Here is a 19,769-nt window from a genome sequence, read left to right as displayed (position 1 = left end):
CTCCTGACGTGGGGGACCATATCCTCCTGTCCTGGGGATAGAACCATGGTCTGTCCTAGGCTAGCCCTTCAAGGCAGATGCCTTATCACTAGGGCCACCACTCTGGCCCTGAATTGATACTATTTTATCTTAAAGGTTGATATAATTTACTTTGGAAGTCTTTAGTAAATTGTAATTTTGTAAATTGTAAAATTATAAATAAAATTATAAATTGTAAATTGTTTTCTTGTTTTATTAATGGAAACACACCTGGCTTGGTGCACAGAGGATCATTTCGGCTCTGAGTTTGAGAGTTGCTTTTTTTAGTTTTTTTTTTTTTTTTTTAATAATTTCTTTACTTAAACACTATGGTTACAAACATGTTCATAATTTGGAGTTGATTTTAGCAGTGCTCAGGGGACCATGCAATGTTGGGCATTGAATCCAGATCTCTGCCCACAGAATTACCTCTCCAATCACCAGAATTATTTTTTTAATAATTAAAAATTCTGAAATAACAATTGAGCAATAGAGTTTTCCTAGTTATTTTGGGTTCACTTTTGGTAGAGCATTTCAAGTAATTTATGTGTTTCATTTGAGTTTTGAACTTTTGTTATAGGTTGTTTATAATATTTCCTGTTTATTCTTTTAATATATATCAGAAATATATGAAAGTATGCCTCTTCATTAGTTTCTGTTGTTACTTGTTTAGAGTGTTATTCTCTCCTGAGGAGTCAACCGGCTTATTATCGCTAACAAAGTCAATTCTTAGAATCATTGATTTTTCTCTAATACAATTTTTTTTTCTGTGTCATCAATTTATTTCCTCATTTCCATCATTTCCTTCTACATAGCCAGGTTTAAATAATTTTATCCTAACATTTTAGATGGCTCACTAATATTGAACATTACTCATTTGTTACTAGAAGCACTAAAAACACCTCCATTTTCCTTTGACAACCACCTTAGCTATAGCCCATACATTTTCAAGCTTGTTTTCATTTTAACTCGATTCAATATATTTTCTAATATACTTTGTGATTTACTTCACAAACTATGAGTTATTGGGAACTATATTCTTTTATTTCTAAATTTTTGGTAATTTTCCAGATATATGTCTGGAAATTTGATTTCTAATGTATTTTTATTGTGGTCAAAGAGAAAATTATACATGATTTTAATAATTTTAAATTTATTGTGATTTGTTTTATTGCCTTGCATATGACAGATCTTGTTAATTTTTTCATGAGCACTTGATAAAAAAAAGGTGAGTTCTTATGTTGTTGGGAAGAAAATTTAATGAATAGTAGTAATATCAAGTTCAAAAATGAATTCTTCATTCAAATGTTCAATACTTCTTTATAATTCTATCAATCAGTAAGATGAAAGTATTAGAATCTACAAATATAGATTTTTCTTTTTACCCTTTGGTTTTATAGTTTGTTTCACACACTTTGAAGATCTGTGTTTGGGATTTAAGGTTATTGTAAATAAAGTTAAATAAACTGACACCATTTTCAAAATAAAAGGTCCTTCTTAATTATTAGTAATACTTTTTTTTGTTGAAGTCTACTTTGATATTATAACCTTTTTATAATTTGTGTTTTGGTGGCATATTTTTCATTCATTTATTCTGTACCTTTATACTTTAAAATACTTCTTTTTTTTTTAGAGAAATTACATATTTATTCAAATTCAAAGAGATGAAGACACAAAACGTCAAGGTATATAAATCAAGTAATAGTTTAAGAGAAGTAAACTTTTAACTATGCTTTATTTGTTTATCAGGTTTAACTGTAGGGAAAAATACTGGCCACATTATGCAGTAAGATAAAACTGACATGTAGTCATAAGTTTTTTTTTTGTTTGTTTGTTTTTTTAATTTTTTTTTCTAGTAAAAATATTTATGTCTCACTTTTTTTTTTTTTGTACAAGTACAACAATTTTAACCAATGGGAGCATAAACACATTTTGATGGCGGGAAGGATAAAGAGGAACCTGGCAGGATGGGGGGAGGGGAAGCAAATTCTTAAACAAATAGCTAATTGATATTTACGCAAATACAATTATTTGTTTAGCCTATTTTCCATTTAGATCTATCTTTTGTGCAAGCAATAAGGATCATAATTTAAACTTTACAAAAACATATCTATAACTACATGCTTGAGAGCAGTTACAAAAACAGGTTCCATGGAAAGGTTAAGGAATCTGGTTAAGCCAGATTCTTTGTGCTGAGCTAAATTTATTTGCAGAGTTTTCTGTTGGTTCGGGGCTATGCAAACTTTTGTGGCTTGAATCAGGCAGGCGGTGGAAAATTCATTCAGAGTTCCTTTGATATGTGGGGTGCTCGGTCTCCCACATCTCCCCCTGTTTAGTATACAATATGGAAGGGACAGACGTGCCTCGGTGGACTGGCCACACTGGGTGAAGAGGTGTGGGGCTTCCAGTCACCGCATCTGCTACCCTTGAGTCAGTCGTTTCCCAAGCTTGGCAAGGCGCGAGCGCACAGATTGAGGTCTATGAGCCAGCTCCTCGATAACTTCAAACTTAAGTGGCAGAGAGTTGGCAGGAGAGGAGATGTCAGGTGTCAGCTGGTCTTCTGAGGTGCATAGTTGTTGGTACAGAGCCTTTGAGTCCTTTCTGGTTGCTTCATCCACTTGATTCTTTACGAAGGTGGTGAGTTTGCGAAAAGCCCAAGGACCAAAGGAAACTAGCAACATAATGCCAATGAAGGGCCCCAAAAAGGCTGGGAGCACTGTTGTTATCCATGGAGTGGTAGAAAACCAATTTTTGTACCAGCTCTCACTCTGCTCTATATCTTTTTGTCTATTTACTAAATTATCCTCTATGTGTTGAATGCTATCTCTAGCTAAGCCGAATTTATTTTAAAAAGCAACATTTTACTCTAAGGATGACACAAATTCCCCCCTCCCTCAAAAAAATGTTAATTTTGAACCACGGCGGTTATTCTGCACTCTTTGCTAGAAAATCAACAGTAGTGTAAACTTCTTTAAGTTTGTAAACATTTTTAGCAACAGTTATAAGGCATTAGCAGATTCTAGAGTATGAACCAATGAATAAATATTTGTGCTTACACCAATAACACCTAGGCCTTTTAATAAGGCTAGGGTGATGGCAGTGTTTGATTTTTGTACTGCAGCGGGGGAGAGACACAAGATTATATTTAAGAGGTAATAAGGCAATTTTTGATCTAACAGTCAATTTAGACATTAAAACAACCAAAACACAGTGGTACTAGGACTAAAGAAACAAATGTAAAACAATGGGGGAGATAAACTAGTGAAACAGGCAAAAAACGTTAAATTGGGGGCAATCATGAACTGACAGGAGAAATCAACGACAAGAGTTTGATTACAATTTTAGGGGGAATCATATTGGGTACCAAAAGGCAAAGTTCAAGTTCCACCACCTGTTCCAAGGTGATGCCGAAGTGAGGCTTGGGGCTGGATGCAGAGCGAGGGGGTCAGAGACAGGCAGGGGGTCGCCAAAGCAGAAGGGCGGTTGAGATGAATAGCAGATAGGCAGGGTCAGTGATGGTGGAGGCATTGACCATCTGCAGGATGAGGTTCGAGGTGGAAACTGGACCAACAGGATTGATGGTTAATCTAGGCATTAACAAAGCTAATAGTCATGATAAGCAAGAAACATTTTAGTAACAATATGGGGAGAATGTCCAGTGGAGCTGGGGGCTTCAATGAAGATGGAAGTGTTATTAACCACAATGGTTTGATTGCAAATGTTTGATAGTTGGACAGGGGGGGCGCATATATGGTCCGAGTAAGCAAGGTCCCATGCCCATGACCTGTGTCAAAGGTATGCCTTGATGAGTCTCATCATCTCAACATCAAAAAGGAGTCTCAACATCTATGGAGAAAAGTCTGGAGAGTGCTCAAAGAACTCAGAATTGAGCTGCCATTTGACCCAGCAATTGCTCTCCTAGGCATATACCCCCAAGATGGAAGGACATTCATTCCAAAATATGTATGCACCCCACTATTTATTGCAGCAATCAGTATAATAGCCAAATCTTGGAACCAACCTCGATGTCCAACAACAGATGAATGGATCATTAAGATGTGGTATATAAATACAATGGAATATTACATGGCAGTTAGAAATGATACAATCACAGACTTTGCAGCAACGTGGATGGACCTAGATCATGTTATGTTAAACGAAGTAAGTCAGAAGACAAAAGAAAAATACAGAATGGTAGCACTATTCTGAAACACCTAGAACACATATTTTATACACAACTAATACTTAACAATCAAATAACAGGGTTTAACATGGTAGAAACTCCGAACACTGTAATAGTCAACATATATGTGGGAGCAGTGTCCAAAATACATGAAAAAGGAATAATGCAAAATTTTGATTACACAATATACCATAAAGAAAACAATAACAACAGAAACGGCAGCATAGAGAGAACAGGTAGGTAATCAGACTTCTACAACAAAGGCCCACAATAATCCCTTGGAGTTCGTATACAGGAACACAAGTATAGAACACCAAGGGAAATCATGGACTGCAATGGCAACATACCATAACACTACCTTGTAATGCCTTTATCTTACTATATTTTAAATAACCTCTCAGCTTTTCTGTCCACAGGCGCCCTTGGATACAAAGGGCGGACAAACTAAGGTGGTAATTCGGGATACCACACGGGATACCATACCTTGCATGCACTACGAGATGGTCGCGAGAAAACTCTTTAACATACACTTTAACTCTAGGTAATACCTCCATTTAGGAATTGAAGCACGTGATCATTCAGATCATCGAAGCAGTACCTGAGACGTACAGACTTAAACCACAGGCTCCATTCTTCGAACACTTTTAATCAAACCAGCATTCCCTTGCTATTCTCTCCTCTCTTCTTACTACTTTTCTTTTCTTTTTTTTTTTTTTCTCTATTCTGCTTATTACTTTTTTCCCTTTCTCTTCCCCTTTTCTCTCTAAGGTATTTTCTCTTTTCTCTTCCTTCATACCCTTCCCATATACCTACCCCTTTCTCCCTCCGGAAATCCAACTATCCCTTTACCCCTCAATCCCATCCAGATCTTCCACCATATTAAAATTTTTCACCCTCAGTCCTTATTCTATTAGGCATCAAGATCGACCTCCTACTCAACGAACCAGTACCCTGTACCCAGGCGAGGGGACACCCAGATAAACCCACACCTCGTCTCCTGAAAGAAAAGACAGCCAACTCCCCTGTGGACTCATGCTGCGAGGCCCTCCCTACTAACTCTCCCTAACGCGGACTGTTCCTTGAAACTGGGCCTAGGTCCAAAAGTATCCCCAATGCAAGAACTCTTCCAAGACCTCCCTGTCGCAAATTTTAATAATCTGAAGAAGGTCAGGGGATGTGTTAGGAAGATGCCTGGGAACCCACACACCACAAGAAAAAACCAAAAGACAATGGGAAAAACTGTACTTCCAACATAGGCATAAAACCTGTAATACACCACCTCTTACCTGCTCTCCCCCAAATGTAAGGTAGTCCTCTGCACCACTTTGGTTCCTTAAAAATTTCGCTAACTTATTTTATTTTTATTTATTGTTTTTGTTTTGTTTTTTGTTTTTGTTTTGTTTTGTTTTTAATTTATTTCTTTATCTTTTTTAAATGATTGTCCTACATATATATTGGTGAGCACATACTTTTTTAATTCCCTTTTTTTTTTTTCCCCCTCGTTTTTGGGTATGTGACCTGTTTCGGTTATCCCATCAATCCACCCACAAATATACAGACATTATAATGTAGCACCACTTCCCCCTGCAAAGGCACACTAAGTAAAGGGGAAATCTTACATAAAAAAAAATAATAATAACTAACAAGTTTAAGAAAAATCATTTAAGTTCAGTTTTAAAGTTTTTAAACAATTGGCGATTGTTAATTATAAAATTTTTTTTTTGAATGCTGAAGTCTTACAGAAGTCAGGAAGCATTCCCGTGGCATTCAAAAATAACCATTTTACCTCCTGCCAAGCTGTTTTCTTACAGACTTCCTGCAGCTTCCCGCAGTCCTGTCCTCATTCACTTTAAAACAGCCTGTCACCCCTCCTGCTAGCCCACCATTCCTGCCGGACCTGTTTCTGACTGACTCTGCCTAAGGGGAATGCTGGATGATACTCTGCCTGGCAGCCCTTCTATAAACCTTCAGCATACCCACTGCTACCAACAACCCTGCTGACCTCCACTGGGGAGCTGAGACTCATTAAAATACTTCTAATATAACATTACTTAGTCTTATTTTTATTAAGTCTTATAGTATCTGTATTTTAATTTATATAAATGGAATTAAATTTAATTAAATGTGATCAGCAATATTATTGTACTTTATTCTACCATCTTGTTACCAATATTTTTCTCACATCATTTGTTGTTCTTTGTCTTTTTCTATTTTCCTTTGAATAGAGTACTATTTATTGCTTCATTATAAATCTGCCATTTATGTTATTATTTTATTTTTAAACAGTGTCCTAGGCAGTGTTTGCTAAAGTATAGCTTGTAGTTAAATCTGATTTAGTATTTCTTTTACAAGTAATTTTAAGTAAAGTTTTATCAGAATAGTTTTATTTATATTTGTATTATCTATGACTAGTTTTCTAATGAACTTTATGCAACAATGGTAGAGTTCAATGCTGATTAAAGTAACCATCTCACCCACAAATGCTAAAATAGTTTCTGTTTTATCCTTTGCAGAAAATTTTGCCAATACTTACTCGGGTTAATCGTATCTTTTGCTGACATTGTAATCTACCTTCAAATTATATTAGAACACTTCACATATATAAACTGATACAACATATTTCTATTTTCTTCCTCATGTCCTTCCTATAAAGTTTAATTCACTATATTATAAGTCCCAAAATATACTGTTATTTTTACTTTGAATAGTCAAAAAAAATCTTAAAGTTAAAAATTTCTATTCTAGGAGCCCACAGTGATAAGGTGCCCCAAGCCTGGAGCGAATTCTGAGCGCATAGCCTGGAGTAACCCCTGAGTGTCACAGGGTGTGGTCAAAGAGCAAAAAGAATGTTTTCTATTCTATAATTGCATACATTAAACACATGTTACAACTTTCCTTTCTTTCCCACATTCAAGTTTCCATTGTTGAAATTTTCCTCTGTCTAAGGGCACCTTTCAATATTATCTCAATGAGAAGGAAGGAAGGAAGGAAGGAAGGAAGGAAGGAAGGAAGGAAGGAAGGAAGGAAGGAAGGAAGGAAGGAAGGAAGGAAGGAAGGAAGGAAGGAAGGAAGGAAGGAAGGAAGGAAGGAAGGAAGGAAGGAAGGAAGGAAGGAAGGAAGGAAGGAAGGAAGAAAATATTTGTCAAAAACTATTTTATTTTTATTTTTGAAGGATGTCTTCATTGTAAATAAAAATCTATGTCAGTTATGTTTTTTTCTTTTACTTTCATAAACCACTTTCAATATGGTATTCCACTGCCTTCTTGCAGTTTCAAAGGAGAAATTTTCACATTTTTTATAATCACTTTCTCATATATAACAAATTTTTGTTTATTTTTAAGATTTTTCTCTTTATTTCTTACTTCCAAACATTTGCTTAGAGTGTATATTGGTAGAAATTTTCATCGTTATTGAGGTTTACTGATATTTTATCTTCACTTTTTTTTAGCCATTGTATCTTCAAATATTTTTCTGTTTCCCATTTCCATAGTCTCTCTATCTGACAACTTACCTTGGGTGACTATAAATTGTCCCACATATGACCAAGAAGCTATAAATTTTTTTCACCAATTCCTTTCTTCTGGATGACTCATTTGGGTCTATAACTATGTGTTTATGCTGCAAATATTCCCTTCTATGTATATATATAATATATTCTTAATCTTTGCAAAGGAGATAGCATATCTTATACATTAAATCTCTAGAAGTTTTATTTTATATTTTTATACCTCTCAATTCTTCTTTGTCACTACATGTTTACTTTTTGTATCTCAATACCTCAATATCTGAAACTTTAATAGTAATATTCACTAATAGCTATTTTTAGTTCTTATCTGTTAACCATCATCCCTATCATTATTCAACCTGTCTTAACTGTCTGGTTTTCCTCCAATTATAGATTGTATTTTCCTACTTCTCAGTGTTTTGTGTGTTTTTAGATTTCTTGTTTTAGATTATCTTTGTTTTTTCTTTTAAAGAGTGAAAATATGTTCTAGCAGGAAAATAAGTTACTTGATGGTCTTGATTCTATCTAGACCTCTTAAGTCCTTTAGGGGACAAATCTAGAGTTGCCATTACTTAGAATTTAACCCCTTACTAAGATAAAGCATTTATGTAAACTCTACAAATTATCCCAGATTATTTTCAAGAACCTTATTTTCCCATTTATAATGTAGTTTCCCAACCCTGTGATGTATTATTCAATCTACTACTTACTCTGATCAGGTTTTGTGTAGTTCTTTTTTTTTTTTTTTTTTTTCCACACCCGGGGATGCTCAGGGGTTACTCCTGGCTGTCTGCTCAGAAATAGCTCCTGGCAGGCACGGGGGACCATATGGGACACCGGGATTCGAACCAACCACCTTTGGTCCTGGATCGGCTGCTTGCAAGGCAAACGCCGCTGTGCTATCTCTCCGGGCCCTGTGTAGTTCTCTTTAATCTGAAAGTTTCATCTATAATTTTGATCCATAACCTAGGTCTTAAACATTTCCAGTCTCTGTCATCCCAATCTCATGAGTGTCTTGCACTATGAAGGAATCTCCAAAGTGCAACAAGATCCAAAATGTAATTCCAGAGAGAAGACCAATAATTTATTTCCATTATTAAGGAAATAATACTCATACAATGTGTTATAGAATGTCTGAAACTCATGTTCTCTAAAACTGATCCTGTCATTCTTCTATTTCATCAGAATATTTTAAGTACTCTCTTGTTATTTTCTTGTTAGGTTATTTCTTGTTAGGTATTTAGACTGCCAAGTTGAATCAGATATAACCATGTTCTTAAGAAACTGATAGGCCAAAAGAAAAAAAGAGAGAAGAGACAAATAAATGTCAATAACAATGAAAAGTAATACAGTAGAGATATGACCAGGGTTTATGAGAAATCAAAGATGACAAACCTATTTCAATCTGAATATGTGAGAGTGTCAAAAATGTTCTTTCCTAGGAAATAACTTACATGTAGACTCTTGTATGAATATGTCAGATAAATATGGGAGAAACTGGAGTTAATATATACAAAAATTTATTTAATTTTCTCATTCAATCACAATTTTTTTTTTTTTTTGCGTTTTTGGCCACACTGGGTGATTACACTGGGTGATCAGGGGTTACTCCTGGCTATGCTCTCAGAAATCACTCCTGGCTTGTGGCCCATATGGGATGCTGGGTATCAAATCAAGGTCCAGGACCTGGATCTGCAGCATGCAAGGCAAACGCTCTATCACTGTGCTATCACTTCTGCCCCATCAATCACAAATATTTTATAGTTTTAAAAGAGACTATGTAAAGAAGAGTAGTGAGGGGCAAAAGGTGAGGCTAAAAAAAGATATATAAGTTAAGTAATATAGGATCTTGTTAAAATGTTGAACATTTTTCTAGAAGAACTGAGGAATTCTTGAATAGTTTACTTACATAAATAACATAGTCTGTCTTATTTTTATTTTGGAAATATGACATAGGGTATAGTTTGGGAAATAGAACTATATTGGAGAAGAAAGTAGCATTATCATAGCAAAAGATGAACTATACATAGTTCCCAAGGTTTAAAGAAAAACTCAAGTTTTCCAGTAAAGGTAGAGAAGACTTCTTGGTTTCTGTGTCTTCGACTATTGTCTTGCCACTTTATAAATTTGTTGGGACTTTGGTACTTCCTCCAAATGTTTGAAATTGTTTTCTACTTTCCTTCAACTCTGGTTTCTTTTAATAATTAGAATCTGAATGAGCAATTTCTCTGACTCCCTGATTTTACCAGGATCATTATATCAGGTTCTTTTTGGGTTTGTCTCTCCTGTCTGCTCTCGTTTGGGGTCTATCTCTTCAGTTTAATAGCTTTAAATTGGGGGCCTGAGTGATAGCATAGTGGTAGGGCATTTGCTTTTCATGAGGCTGACCTAGGACAGATCTGGGTTCGATCCCTGATGTCCCATATGGTTCCCCAAGCCAGGAGCGATTTCTGAGTGCATAGCCAGGAGTAACCCCTCAGCGTCACTGGGTGTGGCCCAAAAACCATAAAAACCAAAAAGTTCTAAATTAATTTTTCTGACTCATGGGAAAATGTAACACAAAGCTAACAAATTATACTATCAAATTATCCCTAGAAAGCAATTAAGCACCATATTCAGTTGAAACCAATTTTCAGTTATAAATTTTAATTTATAAAATGTTTTGGGGCCTGGAGAGATAGCACAGTGGCGTTTGCCTTGCAAGCAGCCAATCCAGGACCAAAGGTGGTTGGTTCGAATCCCTGTGTCTCATATGGTCCCCCGTGCCTGCCAGGAGCTATTTCTGAGCAGACAGCCAGGAGTAACCCCTGAGCACATTCGGGTGTGGCCCAAAAACAAAAACAAAAAAATGTTTTTATTTTGTCCAGAGATTCACTATATGCTAATTTTACAACTCTTCCTAGATAATATTAAAGTGCTATAGTTTTTTCCTCATTTTTTTGAGAATTTTTTTTTTATTTTTACCACAGTGGATTAAAAATCTTTCACAGTAATATTTTAGGTACATAGTGACATTGAATCAGGGGTATTCCTATCACCAATGTTGTCCTCCCTCCACCCCTGTTCCCAGTATGCATCCCATATAAACTATAATTATAGTCATGCTTTGATCATTATAATTTTCCCTTACAGAGAGGTGTATCTGTAGGTTTTTATGATCTTGTATAAGGCAAAAACAAGATAAGATGGTGAATTTCTTGGATTATGGATATTAAGAGTAAGGGTGTATGATTGTTCATCTTATTATTAAGATAATTTTCAAATTATAAAAAGCAGATCTAAGAGGGGCCAGAGTGGTGGCACAAGCGGTAAGGCATCTTACCATATGGTCCCCCAAGCCAGGAGCGATTTCGGAGTGCATAGCCAGGAGTAACCCCTGAGCATCACCAGGTGTGGCCAAAAATAAATAAATAAATAAAGTATATAAATAAGAATAATAAAGAAAGACTGACACAGGTTATCAAAATGGCTCCACAATTAAGTGTAGGTTTTTTTACAAAATGTGAAGACCATGCTCGCTTTGGCAGCACATATACTAAAAATTGGAACCATACAGAGAAGATTAGCATGGCCCCTGCGCAAGGATGACATGCAAATTCGTGAAGAGTTCCATATTTTTAAAGAAAACACACACACACACACACACACACACACACACACACACAAAGTGAAGACCCTGGATAAGATCTCCAGTGACAACAGTTTTGTTTTGTTCTGTTTTACTTTTTATTTTTATAATTACATTTTTTAAGATATAGTTACAAAGTTGTTCATGGTTGAATTTCAGTCTCATAGTGGACAACACCCTAAACCAATGCATATTTCCCACCACCAATGTCTCCAGTTTTCCTATTTCCTCCTGTCTTTGCCCCTCCTCTCCCCACTGCCTCTCTCTGTGGCAGACATTTTTCTTCTTCTCTCTCTTTATCTCTCTGCCTTTCTTTTTTTAGACACTATGGTTTAAAATATTGTTACTGGAGAAAAGGGTTTCTTATTTACTGTTGTGGGAATGTCGACTGGCTCAATCTTTGTGAAAATCAATATTGATATTTCTCCAAAAATATGAGAAATTAAGCTTTCATCTAATCCTGTAATACCATGCCTGTTGTTTAAATATAAATTAAGGAGTCCTAGTGCTCGCAAGGTGAGGCCTTTCTAGGCTCAATCATGCGCCTATAGCTCTTTGCCTGGAGGGTCTGTAGTTGCAGAGTGATGACAGAGAAATTCACAAAGCAGTCAGATGAATTTTCAGGAGAAATCCAGCTTTATTACAAGACCCTAACAGCCATGTGCCACATGGCTTCTAAGCTAAGCAGCCTCTTTTCTGCTGCCTCCATATCTTAGCTGCCTATTCTCCCTCTCTCTCTCTCTCTCTCTCTCTCTCTCTCTCTCTCTCTCTCTCTCTCTCTCTCTCTCTCTCTCTCTCTCTCTCTCCCCCCCCAGCCTCAGTGGAACTACCATCCAGGTAATATTAGCATATGGAAATGGGGGTAGGGTAACACATGCCTAGGGAGATACCTTAGGGGCCTAAAAACTCAAGGCAGGAAAGCCCTCTGTATTCCTATGTTCATTGCAGCTATATTCACAATAACCAGAATCTAAAAAGAACTTAAGTGTCCCAGAATAGATGAGTAGATAAAGAAACTGGGCAGCCACCATGTTCACACTGGGCCAGCTCAAAATACTCACTCTTTCCTTGAAAGAGATATAAAGCAAGCCATAAAAAAAAATGGATGCAATGACCATGCAGTTGAAAGCTGGCAACCTCAGGAAGAGAGGGTGGGACAAGCCCCCACCCTGCCAAATCCACACCTGCTATATCATACTAGTCATACTGCTAGTCATACTGCTACCCAGTCTGACTTCTTTGCCTATGGCCCTGCCTCACCACTCCTCTACAATTCTCTTTGGGAAAACCAATTTGACCAAACTTCAAGTATGCTGGTATTTGGGCTGATATCTCTAGGAATTTTTCGAGTGAATGCAAGCACCCTCCCCTCTGTATCTTCCTTCCAGAAGGCCTTACAGCTGAAAACATGCTCCACAAAAGCCAGTATCAGTAATAATGCTTGAATTACTGAACAATTTTATTTGTTTGATGCTGTTAACCTATAAAACAAACCCATTTGACAGAAGGGACAGCTAACAATCAGATCTTACTAATTCTTCTGCCATTGTATTAATGGCTTCATGATAGCTACAATAATTTTCACAAATTAGCTTGTCACTACTTTTTCTTTCCTTTTTACATTTTCTTTCCTTCATTTATCTTTTTAATTTTTCTTTCTATTCTTTTAAAAAATAACTTTGCTCTTATTTATCAGGAAATACATGTATTATGGTCATTTGTGTCAATTATGTGACTATTTTCCTTAAATAAGTTAAAAAAAATAGAAGCTGTGGTACTCTACACATGAAATGCTACACAACTGTTAGCAAAAATGAATTCATAAAATTTGCTTTTACATGGATGGATATAGAGAACATTATGTTGAGAAAAATGAGTCAGAGGGAGAGAATAGACAGAATGATCATACCCATTTTGGAGATATAAAAAGATAGTATGGGGCTAAGTGGTGATGCGAGTGCTAAGGTGTTGGTCTTGTACACGCTAGACTAGGACGGACAGAGGTTTGATCCTCCAGCATCCCATATGGTTCCTTAAGCCATTAGCTATTTCTGAGTGTCTAGCCAGAAGCAACCCCTGAGCATCACCGGATGTAGCCCAAAAACAAAAAAAAAAGATAATATGCTAATAATAGCTAAAAACAACAGAGCTGAGAGGCCAGGAATACCAGCCCAGGGTAAGAAAGTTACCACAAATAGCAAGGGAGTGTAGTTAGGCTAGAGAAGGGACCACCGTGACAATGAAAGTTTTTAATGCTCACTCTATACAAGAACTGGGTGCCGAAATGAGATAAATTGATATGCAGTGACAATAGGACCAAAGGTTTTTGAAAAGACATTGAGACAATAGTGGTGACCTCTTAGTGTTTCATAATACAAGTTTCCCTCTTCTATCTTGGTAAGAAACACTTCCATCTTCAGATGTATATTGAGCTATAATTTATAAAAAAAAAATCTTAGGTGTGTCCAAGTTGAAATAGAAAACAGATGGAACACAATACAGGGTAAGTCAAAAGGGATTTACTTACAAAGGATTTATTTATTCTTTACTAAGAGAGGGTGTGGAAAAACTGTAAGGGATGTGTATTAATCCAGAGTTCATACCAGCAAGATTGTTATGTTACTTGGATCTAACAGGATAAAAGGGCAGAGACACCAGAGACTAGAAAAGATGAGACAAGTAGAATCAATCATTTTGAAGGGAATCTAATGCCTAGTTGAGAGACAATGCAAATTTGAGTGAAAGCATCTAGGAAAATAAATATCTAATATCATTCTTCTCTTTTTCTTGTCTCCTGCTATAGTTTCTATTATCTAAACTAGAATCGTAAAAATTAAAGGTTACAACCTCCCATCAGCCTCCCTAGACAGCAACAGAAAGAGTAAAAAGCAATGGGTATGGAGAGGCCAATGGAAGATAGCTGTGATTTGGGAATTATTTGGAAGATATATCACTAAATCTTGTGAATGAAATGCAGGCAGAAATAGTGTGTTCAACTTTGAAGTTTTTTTTTTGTTGTTGTTGTTTTTTTTTTAAGAAAAAGCAAAGAACTACTGGTTAAATCAATGACAGGATGGCTAATATTTGAGCCACAAATTTAGTGTAAGAGATGGAAATTGAATCCAGAAATTGGTGTGAAAAAAATTATAGAGGGAACTTGGAACCCTGATACTACTAGCTTTGGATATTTTGATACTTGTTTGAGAAAGAAATTTACACAGTTTTAAATCTACTATTATTTTGGGTTTTCTGTCTCATAGCTGATGCAAATCCTCTCTAATTCTGTGACCAAACAGGAAATTCTTTGGGATTTAGGCTCTAAATTTTCCCCCACCTGTAAGCATCTGAAATGGGATATGTCAAGCTTAAGTAAAAATAAAGTGTATTAGAAGAATAATTTGCTTATGTCAGAGAATCAAAGAAATGCTAAATTACCAAGATAGAAGAACCTAAGGCGGTTCTGAGATTCTGAAATTCAAGATCTTTTACTCTGGGACACACCCACAAATGTGACTCATCTCTAACTACTCCCAATCTCTTCAGAAAGTCTTTCCAATTTTCGTATTTTGGTTAGAAAATAGCTGATGGAGATAATTTAGGAGTTCTACTATTTTGTCTTTGTTAAGGGAGGATACCCAAAATTCTGGAACTCTGAATACATGTGTGACAGACCTCAGAAAATGTGATCTAAAGTGACAAAGGGTCATGAGTTAAATTTATACCCATTTCCAAGACACTTGTGTAAATCATAGTGTGTTACTAAAATCTAGTTCCATATGTTGTATGGGTGTATTCATACTTATGCTATAAATAGTATGGAGAAAATGATAAAATCTGATCCTCAAAAGATATCTAATGAAGTTAATTTTCGTATATTTCTTTCCTTTTTCCTTGATGTAATAAAATTTATCATAAGAGTAAGCACGAAACCACAGAAGATGGTTTAAAATGATACGGAGGTAACAGAACCTCTAGAACCACAAAGACTGACTTCATCATAAGTCCCACCTCAGGAGCTGTGCAGATACTGAGACCTCTAAACACAGAACAGAAGTCTTCCACACACCAAAAAAAAAAAAAAAAACCACCACCGGGAGAGTAAAGGCTCCTGAGCAAAGTCTAGTGTTGATCCCATGACAGTATGCTCCAAGGACGGAGAAACCCCATATCTCTTAGGCCAAGTGAATTCCTTTTCGAATGACCCCAATATTTACTGTGCCAGGGCAGGAGGGAAAAAATAAAAATACAAAAAGCACAAAACCTTGGTTATTATCTATATATTTTTTACCTCCATTTATTATTGTTGTTATTATTTTTATTCACCTATCTATTTTGGTCGATTTCTCTGTTTGGGAGTGATTATTGAAACTGTCCCCAACCATACTTATATTTTTTCTTCCTTTCTTTTCTTTCGTTATGTGCTATGCCATGTTTCTCATTTCAAGACCATGGTGTGTTTTTTTTGTTTGTTTGTTTTTGCTTGTTTTGCTTTTTGTTGTTTGTTTGTTTGCCTGTTTTTTTTTTTTTTTTTTTTGTGGTGCTTATCGATACAGCTCAAGCCCTCACTAGATATTTGACACTTCTTTTGGTACTGGTGGAGTGTTTCACCTTCTTTTTCTCCATCTCTCAAATCGATGATGAGAGCCTCTAGAAGGATTCCGCCCAGTTTCGGGGTATTAGATCCTTACCCCAGTTTATTACTTTTCTCTTTTTCAAACAAAACCACGCAACTTGAACTAGCTAGTCCTGCCTCCAGTTAGAGGGGGAACCAAGGGAGGCATCAAGACCAAACAGGTGCAAGACTACTAAGTTGTGGGTTAGATAAAGAGGGGACCACATATTCAAGCCGACCTGGGATGAGGGAAGAGGAAATGGGAGGTAGGACAGAAATGGAGGTGTAGGGAGGACAATTTGGTGATGGGAATCCCCCCTGATTTTATGTAAATATGTACCTAAAATATTATTGTCAACACTATGTAAACCATTATGATCAAAATAAAAATTAAAAAAAAAAGAGTAAGCACGAATAACAACTGAAGAAACAATCAGCATAAATTCATACTTTGTGTAATAAAAATTTAAATAACTATCATGTTCCAAATCACCGAAATATAGCTTAGGAAAAAAATAACTAGAGGTTCTTAAGATTTTACAGTTTTAGAAAAAAAAGGGAGAAACATGTAGTTAAGCTATCATCATAATAAATTATAAGTAGAATTAAGTACCAAATATAATATGAAGCCTTGTGATAAAAATGCAACACAACAATGACTTGACTTACTCAAGTTAAATGTTGGGTAGTATATATAGTTTAGCTTTATTACTCTCATTATTCAATCAGGTTTCAAGAAGGAAGGAAGTTAGTATCACATACAAATAGGGGAAATGTCCCATTATCCTCTTCCCTTACCACTCGTATCCATCATCACTGTTATATCCCATTTTAAAACATAAAAATACATAGTAATATTCAGGAAAAAGCTACAACCTCTATGTAAATAGATTTTTATCCACTGACTGGAAAACTATGTGCTCATTCGATCGTCATTTATTGAGTCCTGCTCTTGTTGGGCTTCCCAGGAGTTAAAGATAAATAAATACAATGCACTCCTAATGATGACCACAATGATAACCATCAGATGTAAAGCACTAAAAGAGAAGATGAAAAGACAATGGTGAGATTGTAGCAGAAGAAGCAATATTTGTTTCTTGGAAAGAGGAGCCCAGAGGAGGCACAAGTTACAACTTTGAATATGCGGGATCTGCTTCAATTCTTTATCTCTTGAGTCATGGAACCCTTTAAAGCTTTCCATATGATTTTATGAAAGTAGGAAAATTTTATTTATTTTTTTAATGCTTCTTGAAAGCTTTCTGACTCAAGACTGATAAGATCCCATTCGTTTTATACTTATGTGCCAAATAAGTAATGAAAAATTCTGTTGGGTTACACCTTATTTTACCTAAAACGAAGTTTATCCCTGGTTTCTTTGTATCTGTTTGTTTACAACTTGGTTTTACCCCAAACAAAGGTTGTCTTACTTGTAAACCTGAGTGGTTTACTGCCCCATCCAGGTATGATCTCTATATTCAATAAAAACGGTAGTTCTGACAGGCATCAAGTTCCATATTAGGTAGAAGACTGCCGGAATACATGCTTTTCACCCTCATCCTGGTCTGGATTGTTTCTTGTGCTACCCTAATTTAGACTCATTCACCTGGGGCTGGAGATACAGCGTCTGGGGTGAATTTACAAAATCCAGGAGAAAATCTTATACCATCAGAGATATTTCCATGATCTTCCACCTTTCCAAGATTGCTGCTGAATCTTCACTATTTCCTTTCTTTGAAACACACTTTTTTTTGCAAGAAGGAAAATAAGAAGAAATGTATTTACCAAAAATATGTTTAACTTTCTTATTTGGGTGAGATGCCCTTTCTAGAGACTTCTGAAATATATCTACTTCTTCTTCAACCCCAAATTAGAATTGACTCACTAACAAAGGAGGAAATAGCAACTAGCCAACATATATAATCACATGCCAGGTTTTATAGTAGTTCTATAAGGTAGACAAAATTATCTATTTTCTATATATTGGAAAATGGACACAGAAGAAAAGTGAATTGCCTAATATCACCTACATAGTGAACATGGAATAAAATTTTAAACAAATGTCTATCTTTCCAAAAGCAAACTATGCTTTACATTATAACTTCTTGCCTCTCTTAGCTGTGTGACCTGGAGGAAGTTTATGGATCTCAGCTTCAATATGTTAAATTCACATAATTATATCTGTTTCAAGGATTTGTGAAGCATTACATTAGAAGATTACTGCAAAAGAGTTGAAAGGATCATATTGATAGATCTTTGGTTATTATTCAGTTCCTACTTCCCACTGTGTTACTTGAACAGTTGGAAAGCAAATGGTTCTTGAAGGACCACATCTTCAACACTGGTATTTGAGCTTGGCACCAGAAAAATCTTTTGGCATTTCCTATTTGGGCCACTTTACAGTTTCCCAGGAATTTCCACTGGCTGGGTTTTCTTTGTCTACTTCAATAGCTGCCTATGCAGATGAGTTATGAGCCACATTCCACAGCAGGTCAGATGAAAACAATATGTAATCCATTCATTCTAGTTTTCTTGCCTATTTTCCCCATGGTTGCTCCCAACTAGAGGTCAATTCAGTCTCTACATAAGACTGCAGTTCTTGTGGTGTCCTATTTCAAGTTACAATAATTTATCTGTATATCAATTTAATTATTAAAACTCCAGACCTACCACAGACCATACTGTTTCAAGCCTTTTCACTGAGTTCTTGTACACTTTTTTGTTTTGTTTGTATCCCCCCCCAAACTCTAACTCTTCAGTAAAAGCCTAGGTTGGATCTCACCAGAGCCTCCTCTTCTGTGACACCTTCTTCTATACTCCCAGGCAAATGTTTCATTCAGTTTTACATTCCCTTGCTTTTTATATGGAGAAGGAAGGAAGAAAGGTAGGAAAGAAGGAAATCAGTTTCATATACAAATTGGGGAAATCTCTCATTAAACTATTCCCTTGACATTCCTATCCATCTTAATCACTAAGCTCTGAATATGGCACGGTATAGTTATGGAAGAACTAGACAAAGAGCTGGAAAAGATAAAAAGCTAGAGACTTTCTTTTTTTTTTTTTTTTTTTTTTTTTTTTGGTTTTTGGGCCATACCCGGCGGTGCTCAGGGATTACTCCTGGCTGTTTGCTCAGAAATAGCTCCTGGCAGGCACAGGGGACCATATGGGACACCGGGATTCGAACCAACAACCTTTGGTCCTGGATCGGCTGCTTGCAAGGCAAACGCCACTGTGCTATCTCTCCTGGCCCAAAAAGCTAGAGACTTTCTATAGAAGTTAAGTCTTCATTGTTTAACTACTAAAATGTGGTTCTTTTTTAAACACTATTTCAGCATACTTTATTTTCTTAAAATGTATTTAAAATATTATTTCAAACATTTATTTTTAATAAATTTATTTTAAAAATTATTTTTTTAATTTTATTTAAACATGTATTTAAAAATATTTTAGCACATGTTCGTTATTTTTATTCTTTAACCATTGCATGAACAGAACATATCTCTGAAAAATTATTTCCCGACTTTGGAAGTGTTCAGTTACTACAATACAACTAACGCTGTGGCAAATATCTTTGAAAATATATTTGCGAGTACTTTTCTGTGAAAGTCTTTGTAGAGATCAAAAGTTACTTTCCCGCTAACAGAACCCTAATTGGGCTGGAATACAATTGATCCTTTTATCTTTTGAAAACATTTTTTTTGATGATCGGTACAGCTGAGCAACTGTGATTATATCCAATGTCTCTTCTTTCATGCCATGAATATTAGCATAGGAATAATGAGTACAGCAGGTTCTGAGTTCCATTTCCAACATTACCTGTGAAATT

General features: G+C 35.8%; 1 protein-coding gene and 1 non-coding gene across 2 annotated transcripts in view; both read left to right on the top strand.

Annotated features, from left to right (window-relative positions):
* FGGY (FGGY carbohydrate kinase domain containing) overlaps positions 1 to 19,769 on the top strand; it is a 941,338-nt gene that overhangs the window by 315,178 nt on the left and 606,391 nt on the right. The window lies entirely within an intron of this gene.
* On the top strand, positions 11,218 to 11,325 carry LOC126013023 (U6 spliceosomal RNA). Its single transcript, XR_007497360.1, has one exon. It is a non-coding gene; the product is annotated as a U6 spliceosomal RNA (small nuclear RNA).

The sequence above is a fragment of the Suncus etruscus genome, chromosome 6 (assembly GCF_024139225.1).
Source record: "Suncus etruscus isolate mSunEtr1 chromosome 6, mSunEtr1.pri.cur, whole genome shotgun sequence".
Taxonomy (NCBI): Eukaryota; Metazoa; Chordata; class Mammalia; order Eulipotyphla; family Soricidae; genus Suncus; species Suncus etruscus.
Note: the sequence above shows the minus strand (reverse complement) of the source record. Positions and strands in the feature narration are given on the sequence as shown.